Here is a 12,927-nt window from a genome sequence, read left to right on the forward strand (position 1 = left end):
TCATGTTTATGAAGGTCAATTGTTCTATGAGGTCTGTATCAGAAAGTTAAAGAATACTTGATGCACTATGTGCCATAAATTTTGTAGAAATGTAATCCTGTTTGTTCTTTTGTTGTGTTGTTTTGTAATAACCGTTAAGATTTGTAACTTATGATATATGTGTATTTTAATATTCATACTTGAAATGTAAACCGTGTGCTAAATATTGAATGGGCATTGGTACTGAACAGAGAAACAGTGTGCTTGTTTGCCAGGCTTTATCCAAAGATGTTTAAAAGAGTCATATATACCTACAGTATGTATGTATGTAGCCTGTATAAAGAAATGAATGATTGATTCTGGTGCTATGAGTACTAATCGTACCAATACTGTATGTCTTGCTACTATACTAACACTGTAAAAATAAGTAATAATAAAAATGCTTTTCAGCTGACTCACAATATGATTTATATTTATTTGATAGGCCCGCTAGCGACATGGCTTGAGGGATGGAAACTACTTGCACTGGGTGTAGATGATCTTGTAGTGAATAATAAAGTAAAGGACCAGGTGCTCTTCAATGATAAGGCAGGTACTGAATACAGACAAAGAAAAAAATGACTGTCCAGCTATCTGATGGTAAAAAAATCTTACGTGTGGAGAGGCAGTCAACAGGCATCCGAGGCACTCTGATGATGAATTAAAATCCTTTATTGTAACATGGATAGGTCGAGTCAACGTGTTTCAACTCAGCAAAGTCTTCATGAGGACATTTATGTCCTGTTTAACTATTTGATGGATTTCTACTGAAGCCTTTAGCGGACATGCATTAATACATTTCTCTGTATAACGACGCTGCACCACTGTAATGTCAGATGAACAAAACTCGTATCCACAAAAACTTACCTCTTAACTTAACTCATTAGTTTGGGCAATGGCAGCATTGCATGTCCTAGTCTGTAATATCACAATGACCAGCCTGTTGTTTTTTCTAGATCGCCAGAAAACTAAGCCGTTATCTCGAGAAAATGAGATAAATTAATCCATTATCACTGGAAAACCAGGGAAATCACTGGTTATCACGGGAAAACGTTGTAAATACAATGTATGGATTCATGTCCGCTTAGGGCTTCTGTGGATTTCCATTTTAACAGACATTCATGGTCACCAGTGGATGAATCCACTTCGGAGATCTGCTGACTTTTCCTCTAAGGCTGATTCGGCTGACATTTGTTTTATTGTGAAATAACTAAACAACTATTGACTGGATCCACATAACATTTGCTGCTGACTTTAATGTTTTTTATTAACTTCATCATAACTTTGTAAGTACGCCCAAACAAAGCCACTAGCTATAGACTCTTGTGCCATTAAATGTCCTAAAATACAATTGTTCCATCTCAGGATAGCCAGGATCTATGACTATCTTAATATTGTGTATTTCAAAATGTTAACTGCCAGGCACAAGAAGTTTTCCACTTCATAGAAAGAACTGTTCTTGTTGGAGGCTTCAAGGCTCTGTATTACACTTGTGTTAGTCCACTGCCATCTAAACAGGTAGTGATGTCACACAATTCTGCTCATCCATCCATCCATCCATGCATCCATTATCTATACTGCTTATCCTGTTCAGGGTCACAGGGGGGCTGGAGCCAATCCCCGCTGTCATTGGGCGAGAGGCGTGGTACACCCTGGACTGATCGTAAGTCAATCACAGAGCTGACACACAGAGACAGACGACCTTTCATGCTCACACTCACACCTACGGGCAATTTAGAGTCACCAATGAACATAACGAGCATGTCTTTGGACTGTGGGAGGAAGCCACGCATGCACGGGGAGAACATGCAAACTCCACACAGAAAGGCCCCACTATGTCAGAACCAGGATTCGAACCGGGAACCTTCTAGCTGTGAGGCGACAGTGCTAACCACTGCATCCCCTTGTAGCCCTCTGTGCATACGTACAGGTCTTAAATTATAAACATACTCTTAGATACCATGGAGATTTCTCCCTCCTTCACCACATGAACAAAGACCCTTTCTCATGTCAGACTCTGCACATGCATCACTCTGCAGATTGGGAGTCAAACATCCCAGTGACGTAACAATAAGAAAACCACATTTCTCAGTGGAGGGGGGTTTGTTACACTGAGTCTAATAAAAATGGCTTCAAGCTAATGTAGTCTTTGTTATCACCACGGCAAACTTTCTCTGCTCCACAGAGAGGCCAGTCGGTTAATAAAGGAGGGCAGCAGGTCAGAGCAGGCCGGGTGCTCGCGCTCTGCAGATTGTGGCTTCATGTGGTTCCACTTAGCGGTGCAGGTTGCATTTCCACAACATGACTCTCCACAGTTCAGATCCACTTAACGGACACATAAACAGAGCAAATGCCTTTAAATCCATTTCTCACTCAAGTACACGTATTCTCCACTTCTGGAAACAGCTGAGGCTGTCAACTGCCCAGTGACTCATCAAAGTGTTATGTCAAATCAAAGAATGAGCTCATTTCCAAGTAAGCTTTGAAACTGCACCGAGGAGTGGAAAGTACCGTTTTCGAGGAATTATGTCACCAACATTAAACAGCACTAAAGGTACAGGTACTTCAGCTGAAGGCAAACTGTTTATACCAAAGCCACTTTCCCAGAGCTCGCGCAGGCAGATAGCTTTGTACATTAACTGAAAACAGATATGGTGGTCCCTCAAGTACTGCTTTGATTTCTTGCCAGAAGCCTGCCTTGTTTCCTAAAATCTAATCTCAGGATTTGGAGGAGTCCTGAAGCACGACAACAACCTCCCCTCTAAAGCAGTTTTCCAGGGAACCATACGGACTCTCCCGGCTGTGGAAGAGAAAAAAAGCCTCCCTGGCCTGCTTGCTGTAAGCATAAACCAGACTTCTTTAATGACTGAGCTGAAAAACACAAACCTGCACAGAGAATCCTCATAAAAGAGGCTAATGATTGATGTTTACCGTGAAGAGCAGTCTGCTTCGAGGGAACAGCACAAACATTCCAGGTCAACCTGCAGCTGCAACCTGATGTAAAGAGCGCGCATCCACAAACCAACTTCCACTGGTTTGCACTGACACACGACACAAATGTGCTCATCGTTTTACATTTTGTGGAATTCTTAATGTGGCTTTTCAAAGTTAACTAAATTACACTCCTGATTATACCTGGTATAAAATAATTCTGCAGTAGTACTTGTCTCCTATAACTACCATATATGCTTCACTTAAAATACAGGTATATTAACTAAATAACTACCTCTAACAAATCCCATAATGCATCTCCATATTAACAGTTATTCTTGTGAATCATGTATCAGACTACTTTCCCAAAGAAACATGTTTTTCCTTAAACTGAGCAAACAGTGACCCCTGTTGTATCAAACCAGACCTCACATTCCTCGTCCCTGTTGGAGAAAGTTGGAGTAAGAGCAAGTTGATATTTTAAGTTATTAAAAATCTATAAGAGTAGAAGACTGACACAAACTTTGCAATGTGATATTTCTACAGAAAACTATCATACAAATCATAAAGAATAGAACTCTTTAATATTATTACATGCCATGCAAGATAAGATAATCCTTTATTCGTCCCACAGCGGGGACATTTACAGTGTTACAGCAGCAAAGTGGATAGTGCAACATAATGACATTGAAAATCAGTGTATCCTGTCTTTTGTAGATCTGTTGCTCTATTTTGCCAGCAATCATGTTTCTGTGGACACCCTCTTAAAACACTGTAAATAGTACCATGCCAGTGTCTTTATAAGATCTGTAGAGGTGGGTGAAATTTTGTACGGACATTTCTGTTGATTTAAACATATAGCTCCATTTTGGCGTTATTTTGCCTTAGGCCACAAGCTAAAATGTCCCTTTGTTATTTTGTGGTGGGTGCCCCTAATCTCTGGGAGAGCTTACCTGTTCATATAAAAAACGTTCAGACCCGAGAAACCTTTAAGTCACTGCTGAAGACACTATTTCAGCACTTCCAACTGCGGTTGTTTTAAATGTGCTATGCAAATAAAGTTTGACTTGACTTGACTTAAGAAATACATAGTTGGGGTATTGTAATTTCCCTATCAGTCAAAAAATCAATAAACAAACACTTGAAGAAACGACCTCACTCGACAGAAGGAGTAAACACTAGTGAGTTGACGTCCGATACACACCTTGATTGGTAACTTGAAACAGGTGAGCTTAATCACCGTGCTGCACCAGAGCAGCACCTGAAGAACACAAGAGAGAGAGAAACACGCACAGGACACTGTATTTGATGCGGTATTTCATCCCTTTTCTATTGACGACAATGTATCCCAGTGTGTGCTGGCGTGTTTTTTTTTACGTGTACTCTATGTTGCATATTTATACAGAGCTATAGGCCTCTTTCTAGGCAGACATAAAGTCTTAAGACTGTGGGCTCCAGCAGGCCATGACAGTGGGCTATAGTGTGCAAAATACCAGGACCCTGAAACCAATCTAACTAAACTGGGTCTTTAATTACTATCACACGCCAAATGTTCTATGTAAAAAGGCTTGTAGGGTTAAACTGATGAGTTCTAAGTATATTTGAGTAATTTAAATTGAGACATTAACTCTACCACCAGTAGATGGCGGTAAAGCATCACATAACCGTATGCTGGCTTTCATCCATGGCGGTGTAAAGAGGCTCATATAGCATCAACTGTGACCAAACACACTATTTCATGATGGCACAAATGCATTCTGTCACCCTGTGTCGTACTGCCTCTGTGGTATTTACGAGCTCATATTGTCTGTGAAGCTTCCTCGTTAAATTGTTCGTCAAACTTTCTTTCATAGTAAAAGTTGTTGCAGTAGAAGAACTCAAATCCTTGTCCGTCACTCACTTATTGACACACATCTATGGTGTAGTGGAAAAGTTGCCTTGAACAGTATCAGTTTCATCTTTTGATGCAGCATGTCTGCTTGAAAATCCATAAACCCCCCCACACACGATTACACACTTATCTGCGCTGCCAACTGCGGCTATCAGAAGTTGTGGGGTAGAAGCTGCTGGCACTCTGCCCCACAGACGTTATATGGACTCTACTGTCAGCCCGACTGCCAGCGCTTTTTGAAGGAAATCCTGTCAGCTTTGACTTTAACTGGCTGAGACTGAATGAGGTCATTTTTAGGTATCGTGTTACACGTCTAAAGTGTCCATTCTGCAACAGCTGCATGCGATGTGCGGCAGACTGCAGCCTCAGTCCAGAGCTGACCACCTCTCCTCTGCACACGGCTGGGTGGTATGTTGTTAAAGACATGCAGGGTCCAACTGGAGGGAGTATGAAGCGGGTGGGGGTGGTGGTGTTGGGCCCCTGGGGTCTGAATGTATGTGCCAATCGCCCCGTATGCACATGTGGTGTGGTGAAAAATGGACTAGCATTGTTTGATCCATGAATGTGAGACTGTGGCGTGAATCACACATTAGAGCGAGAAGTGAACAGACGACGCTCACTGAAGGATTTACATATCTGCTCATGGACGTTTGTAAAGACTCGATACAATAGGGTGTAAGATATGAAGAATAAAAGAGAGTCTGGAGTGTGGGAAGTTCTAACAAGTGTGGCTATTTCATATTGAAAGTGCTAAAAACATCGACCAATCATGTTAAAACATGAAGGGTTTCTCAGCTTGTCTTTTTCAGAAGGATTCAGAGTCATTCTGCCAACGTAGACACGGTTCTGGAGCCTTTTTCCTTTTTCCATGGGAGTCCCTTTTCCCCTCTTTTGAAGGTATACGATATCTCCTGAGAAGTCCATTTTTTAAAAACATTTTTGAGGTTAAATTTGTTGCACAATTAAAGCTGTAGTTCTCACAGCGAAAAAAGCAAAAACAGTCATAAAACCCAGCTGACATTCAGCAAATGCACACATTATGACCAGTGGCAGTGTTTTCACTGCATGAAATACTTTCCCATTGTAAAACTTAAGCAGGCTGGAAAATGTTGCCCTGTGTCAGCATAGTCAGGATGAATGAGGCAAAGGCCGGACTGGGCTTCAGCTGCGAGCTGTGGAGGAACAAGCAGGCAAGACGCTCGATAACATGAGAGAGAGGAAGGGGGAAAAAAGCGAATTATTTTTAACAGCTTAACACTCCAATCAAATGAGCTTTCAGGAGATTTTTACACACTGTTGTGGCTCACGTCACCAGGGGATATAAAGCTCTTAATAGAATGTCGCCTTTGTTCGCCTGCATTTCACACTGACAAGAGGCCTGTGAGGTAGATGCAGTGCAACCCACTGCTCACACACACACAGTGTGTCATGTGATGATACAGACAACAGGCCTTACAAGCAATATATGATATCACGCAGAAGGAATCACGCATTTACGTGGTTTCTGCATTTTCGAGGTTTTTATACTGTGTTTGCAAAGCTGTCCATTCACATTTGTTTTCCTGCTGCAGGATCAGAATAGAAATAATACTTAACATTGTTTTAACACTTTGACACTTCATAACTTTCTCAGATTTATGAGAAACACTTATTATAATGGAACCTTTTTACTTAAATGCAAAGGCTTTTATCAGTGGGCCATGGGCTCAATAAGATAAGATAAGATAATCCTTTACTGATCCCCAGGGGGGATATTTGGGTGTTGCAACAGTGCAAAGACAAAATATCAAGCCAGTAAATACAGTATAAAAATAAGAATAGATAAAAAAATTAAAAAATTAAAATACCAGGTATATACAACTGTTATACAAGTAGGAGTAAGTGACAAGATAAAGTGACAGTTGTGGGATAAAGTGACAGTATGCAGGATGAGATAATACAGTATGGTATGAGGTGTAAGACAACCATTGTGTTAACTCATTCGGCACTAGAAGGTGACCTAACAGGCATTTACTTAAATGAAAATCTAACAAATAAAAAGCATGTTAAAGCCAATAGAGATTCCGAGAGGAGGCTAAGGTCAACAACACAAGGGTTAAACCTGCTGGCAAAGTTCAGAGATTTTAGGTGGATACATTTATTGTGACAAAAAATGTGGAACCAGTTAACTTGCTTCATATGAGCAAAGGATGGCACTGTTTCTCAACATGTGCACCCAGTGTTAATTTCTGCAATTTTACAACTTTACATAACTCCAATTGGTAAACTGAGATATTTCAGACACTCACAGAGGCAGCCGAGAGAGTCGGAGTGTATCAGTCTGATCTAACAGATGTAGGTGAGACCATTTGGAAGTGATTTATGTCCTGTTTTGCACTGATGCATAACCCTGTGTTTGACAGGGTTAACTCACATCAATCACTTCTCTGAAGGTCCTCTGCTCTCAGAAAACCACTTTTTCTCTGAAATAATAGGTTCTGGTTTCTTATACCCAAGAGACATGTAGGCTAGGCCTCCTCTGTCAAGGGAAGATACAATCTCTGGACAGCAGACAAATGGTAAATTCCCAGACGCTCAAACATTTGGTTGCACGCTCTCTATCACCGGGACTCAATGAAAATAACTTCTGTTGTGATTATCAGTCTTTCTCACTTTGCATGAGGGTGTGATCATATTTAACCCACAAGAAAGGCCCACTATTGTCCAGCTACTCATCCTTCAAAAGGCCCTCAAACCCCAACAACGTAAGTCCTCCCAAAACATCTCCACCCCTCTGTCTACCTGTCCTAATCAAGAGGCGGTCTGAGTGCTGAAGTGCTTAGCATGTGTTCCTGTCTGGGCTGCAGACAGTGTGTATTTGTCTGGGTATCTCTTTGTGTAAGTCTATCATGTGTTTGTGTGTGTGCTTCAAACAGCCAAACATACACACACAGACATAAAGAGCTAGTCTATTCACTTGGCAAGAGAGGCACTCATTCCAGTCTGTCTCGTGGTAGTGCTACTCAAACACTCAGACAAAGCCACTTCAATAGGTCGGTACAATAGTCAATGAAAGCTTTTATCACACTATAGTCTCTGACAAAGCTCTCCGTGTGCCCATGTTCTAATTTTATAACAGAGTGTAATTATGTTCAATTAATATTAATTCAAAGTACATCAACTCAGTGTGTGTAATACTAATGCTTTGAGAGGAGGATAAAATGGTAGAATATATGTATTTTATTAACTTGAGTGAATGAGGAACAGAGACATTAGGGCTATGGGCTTTCTGAAAAATGTAGATGTGACGGGCATACACGCCTTTACTTAAGGCTATTTGTCTCTGTGTTTGAAGCGAATTGAATGACTACTCAATGATAATGAGTGTTGACCTTTTTATCACCTTTCCTAGACCTAAAAAACAAGGCCAAAATTGTCCAGAATGCATTGAAATTGTTGTTGCTAATGTAGCTGACCTGCTAGTTAGCTTACTTAACTTAGATTAGTAGTTCAATAGAACAAGAGCACAAGGAGAGAAGCTCATGACGTTATTTCCTGTCATACATTTACATTAGTAAAAAAAAACCATACAGGACTTAACATGAATTGTGTGGCCTGTTGTCGATCATATCGGGGTTTAGGCAAAATTTTGTGGTTCTTTAAAGCCTTTATGGGATTGGGGGAAGATACGTTTAGCGACTCCATCTAAAGTTGTTACCATAAAAAGCAGGAAAATTCAGCTAATAATCCTTAAAACCTGTTCCCTTATAAAAGTGAAAAATTTAGTTCAACCATTGTATTCCCTTAAAGTGAGCGTCCAAATGACAAACCAACATACACCATTTTGTTTATGATACACACACTAAGACTTAGCTAGCCTGAAATGCAAAAATAATGAGGCACCTTCATTTCCATGTCTTCTGCAAAATCAAGTGGTCACTATATTGACTTTTTAATCTTGGATATGTCACTTAGTCTCAGTTCTTTGGCATAATATAACTAATTGTATTGCAGGAAATGTAAAAAAGTAATGAAGGTTTCAGCTGAGTCACAGTTGATTAGCTAGCTAGCTACAGAAGGCTACTGTTGTCTCCCATTCTCCTAGCAACAGTCATCATTTCAGCTGACAAAGCTGATGGTCTTTGGTGAGAAATAGGAAACCTGATTTTGTACTTAGTTAAAAGTAGTTAATCTGCCGCTGTTGACACTGTATAGGCTATATGGCATGCTGCAACGCTAGGATAGAAGGTTAACAGCCGTTAGCTAACAAGTGGCTCAAATCCTGTTAATATTTTTCTTTGTGTGGGCTACATTTCTTTACAATTTTTGCAGTAAAAAAGCTAATATTCTTGATTCGGCTGAATAATCAATCTTTTTTTTAAAGAAACACTGTCTTCAGTTCAGAATCTGGTGGGACAAATAGTGTCTTCTGTAAGCACTGAGTAAATCCGAGTAGGGGATGCTCTGCAAAGTAATTGGATTTAATTCATTTTGATTTCGTAAGTTTATACTGAGGATGAATCTTTCTAATTGCACTTCAAAATGTGTGTAGCCACTTTCTGTGCTGAAGTTCCTTGTATTGTTTTAAACGGAGCCTCAATTTCATGCCTCATGCCGTTACCGCTCACCATTGTTCCCATTTTGCACATGGGCATCACAGGCGGCGTTGAATGAAATAAAATGTGTCCTGTACAAAAGATTCATGAGCTTTTTTCACATGCCACGGTGGCAGCAGGATTTTTGATTCAGTTTTAGCACTCCATATGGCACTGCAGCTCAACAACGTCCACCGCCCAGCTGCTTGTGACACATTTATTGGCACAGAGTTCTGTATCAGAGGCCACTTTGACCAGACTGTCAGTCAGCTGCCATAAGGACAAGATCTGACTCAGATTAATTGGCCCAGCAGACTTGTAAGACACATGATTAGATGTATTCCAATTAGACAGTCATGCTTGGAACAGTTAACCATCGCATACTGATTTATAGATGGTACGCTGGCACTACTCACAGCATAAATAATATGTACTGAATTTGTCACTGGTATGTTGTTTTCTCTGTCTGAACACTCCTGACAACAGACAGCTAAAAACACAGTTTAAGTGTCTTGTTGTAAGTGGTTCATACTTTGCACCTCTTATTGCTGCATTTAGGACTGAATTAAAGAGAGTAAAGAGGGAAAATGTCTCACAAAGCAGCAATTTAATCTTTCACCTCCTTATTAAAGATATTATGATGTCTGTTCGCCATGCTCAATTTGAATTTTTGTGTTGACTTTAGTCTGAGCTATTCACTCAACCATTTTGTCTCTATGGCAGCAATAAATAACCTGTAAACACATTTTTTTTCCAAAGCTCTTATCTGTTTTGGTGATAAAGTACTTGTCAGGGCCATTTTCCAGTATGATGCCAAAAAAGCTGAGTACCTTTCAAAGACATTTGAAGAACCCAAGGCCACACATAGAGGCCACTGCATTGTTGTGTGATGCTTTGCTAGATAGGCAAGGCCTAGTCAAAGCAAAGCCTTGTGTTGGTTGCTTTCTGTTGTACCTTTACACCTCTCTCATCTTGAGCTATTGTTGCATGGACCATCGCTGTTGTCCCTGCATGAATCCACACACACAATAAGGCTTATAGGATCCTTTTCTGTGAGGAGGTGGATGATAGACCAGGACAAAGGCTTCAAACTATCCATATTATCTCCTTTGCGTGCTCCTCAAAAGGTATGTTGGCTATCTGGGAGAATCATCTTAAAGGGATGGTTCTTGTTTTTTGAAGTGGGGTTGTATGAGGTACTTATAAATGGTGAGTCTACGACATACAGTAGATGGAGTACATGGAAACACGACTTGGAAGCTAAGCTATGTACCGCTGTACACAAGGTCACGAAAATCTAAACTTCTTTAGCCGTTGTACAGATAAAAAAATAGTGCCAAAGCTGGCGTCAAAGTGAAGTGGTGAAAATATTCAAAACTTTAGCCTACACGTAAACTGAAATGTTTTCTTATTTGTAGGACTTACTTAAAGAGGCGTAAGTATGTGTAAACAGAGGGCTTGCTGACCGTCATCTACTGTACATTGTACTATCCCTTTAAATGCATTTGCCCTACATGTCAAATCAAAAGTATTACTGTGCAAAATGCACATCAGGCAGATGGATGTAGTTTTTTCTTCTTTCTGCCAGGTTGTAATTTTGTGTTGGCACACACACACACAACATCTCCAAGAATGTTACAAAAATGTTTGATCTTTGCAGGGACGTTGATTCTGTGCTCAGAGGATGCTTATTAGAGCAGGAGTCGGAATTTTTCCTCCATCTGATTTATATCAGGCGCAAGACCATGGATGGGTAATTTGTCTGATAGAAGCCTTTTTATTACAGTGCTCTGTTTGCGGTGGAAATGATAGGCCTGCTTTGCTGCGTTTGTGGACTGGAGTTTACCCCGATTCTTTTGTCTACAGCTGATTCTCCTGGAATGTTTGTTTAGGCTCATCCCCTGAATCTGGCTTCACCTGGAATTCACAGCAGCTTCTGAGATACAGACAAGCAGCTGTGAGATACTTTTGGGGCAAGATGTACGATGCATATGATCACACACCATTTCCTCTAACTGTTTATAAGAGAAGAATTTGTGCTGTAAAAAGAAGGTAAAAGTCTAAGGGTAAGTTGGTGTATCGACAATGTTATTTTAACATCTACTGAAGCTTCCGCTTCAATGCTGCTGTCTAGGTCTCAGTCTGACAAAGGGCTGTTGTTTTCCCGGCCTTTTCTCTTTTCACGTGCCAGCCTCTCCGGCTTACAGCAGCTGCTGAGGCATTAGAATTAAATTATGGGAATATTTGTACTACTTACTGTCAGTATGGTCTGAACATTGATTCTGTTCATCTCCTCTTCCTGAATGATCCTGTATCTTGTGTCCTGGAAAAATTATACAGCATCAAAGTTATTTATACATACAATTCTAACCACTGCCATATTCCAGCGCCATGACCTCAGCAAACCCGTCAACCCGTCTTACACAAAAGTGAATTAAAAAAGTGAAAAAAACATCATTGTTAAAAGTATATGCGTTTCTCAACTTTAACACATCTGTGACAAAAATAATTAAACTGTTTACAGATCAGAAAAGTGTTAGAAAGCTATTAAACTGGTTTTAATATAACTTTTACCAGCATGTGAAAATCACTGGATTATTCAGCGAGAGTGCAAGCTATCCTTGTTCAGCCAAGACAAAGAAGCACACACAAAAAAATGTCCGTTGACTGGATATGTTGTCATACAAGCTTATTGGCTTACTCTTTATTTTGTTCAAAAAGCTGGGTGACCTCCTTTCCCAGAGGATACTAGGCCTTGGCAACATGTTCTAGTGTGTGGTTCTTCAAGGAGTTTTACCAAAGGTCTGCCAGTCTGCGGTACTGGTCACCAACATTGGGGGTGGGAGGAGGGAGGGGTACCTTTTCTATGTATAACTTCTGCGACTCAACCATTTTGGAAACTTGACAGTTAAACCGACCATTTTAAGCATCCATCCATTCATCCATCCATTCTCTATAGGCTACCGCTTATCCTGTTCAAGGTCGCAGGGAGGCTGGAGCTTATCCCAGCTGTCATTGGGCGAGAGGCGGGGTTACACCCTGGACACGTCGCCAGTCAATCACAGGGCTCATTTTAAACTTTTTATTTTTTTTAAAGATTTTTTTGGGGCTTTTTATGCTTTTATTTTAGAGAGACGACAGTGGATAGTGGCGGAAATGGGGGAAGATTTAACCGCTGAGCCAAACCGGTGCCCCATTTGAAACATTTTGACAAAAAAATGTAGATGGCAACATTCCTAAGCTTATCCTACACCTCATTCTGCTGCCAGACAGAAACCTAACGTCCTTTTTGGGGGGGTTTGGCTAGACTGGGTACTAGTTTTGTTAAGACTAGATTCTTCACGAGTGTTTAGGAGCTAGCGTGCGAAAGTTTGAGAGAGAGCTTATCTGGTCTAGCCAAGAGCGAACAAGCTGTAATTTTCTCCTCCGAACACAGATGTGAAACTTTTGTACATTACTGTTTAATGAGTACAAGGTTCAGCATAAAAATGTACATGTAATTGTTAAGAAACA

This window comes from Semicossyphus pulcher, unplaced genomic scaffold (assembly GCF_022749685.1).
Source record: "Semicossyphus pulcher isolate SPU_LCO1_2020_fin unplaced genomic scaffold, fSemPul1.0.p SCAF_8, whole genome shotgun sequence".
NCBI lineage: Eukaryota > Metazoa > Chordata > Actinopteri > Labriformes > Labridae > Semicossyphus > Semicossyphus pulcher.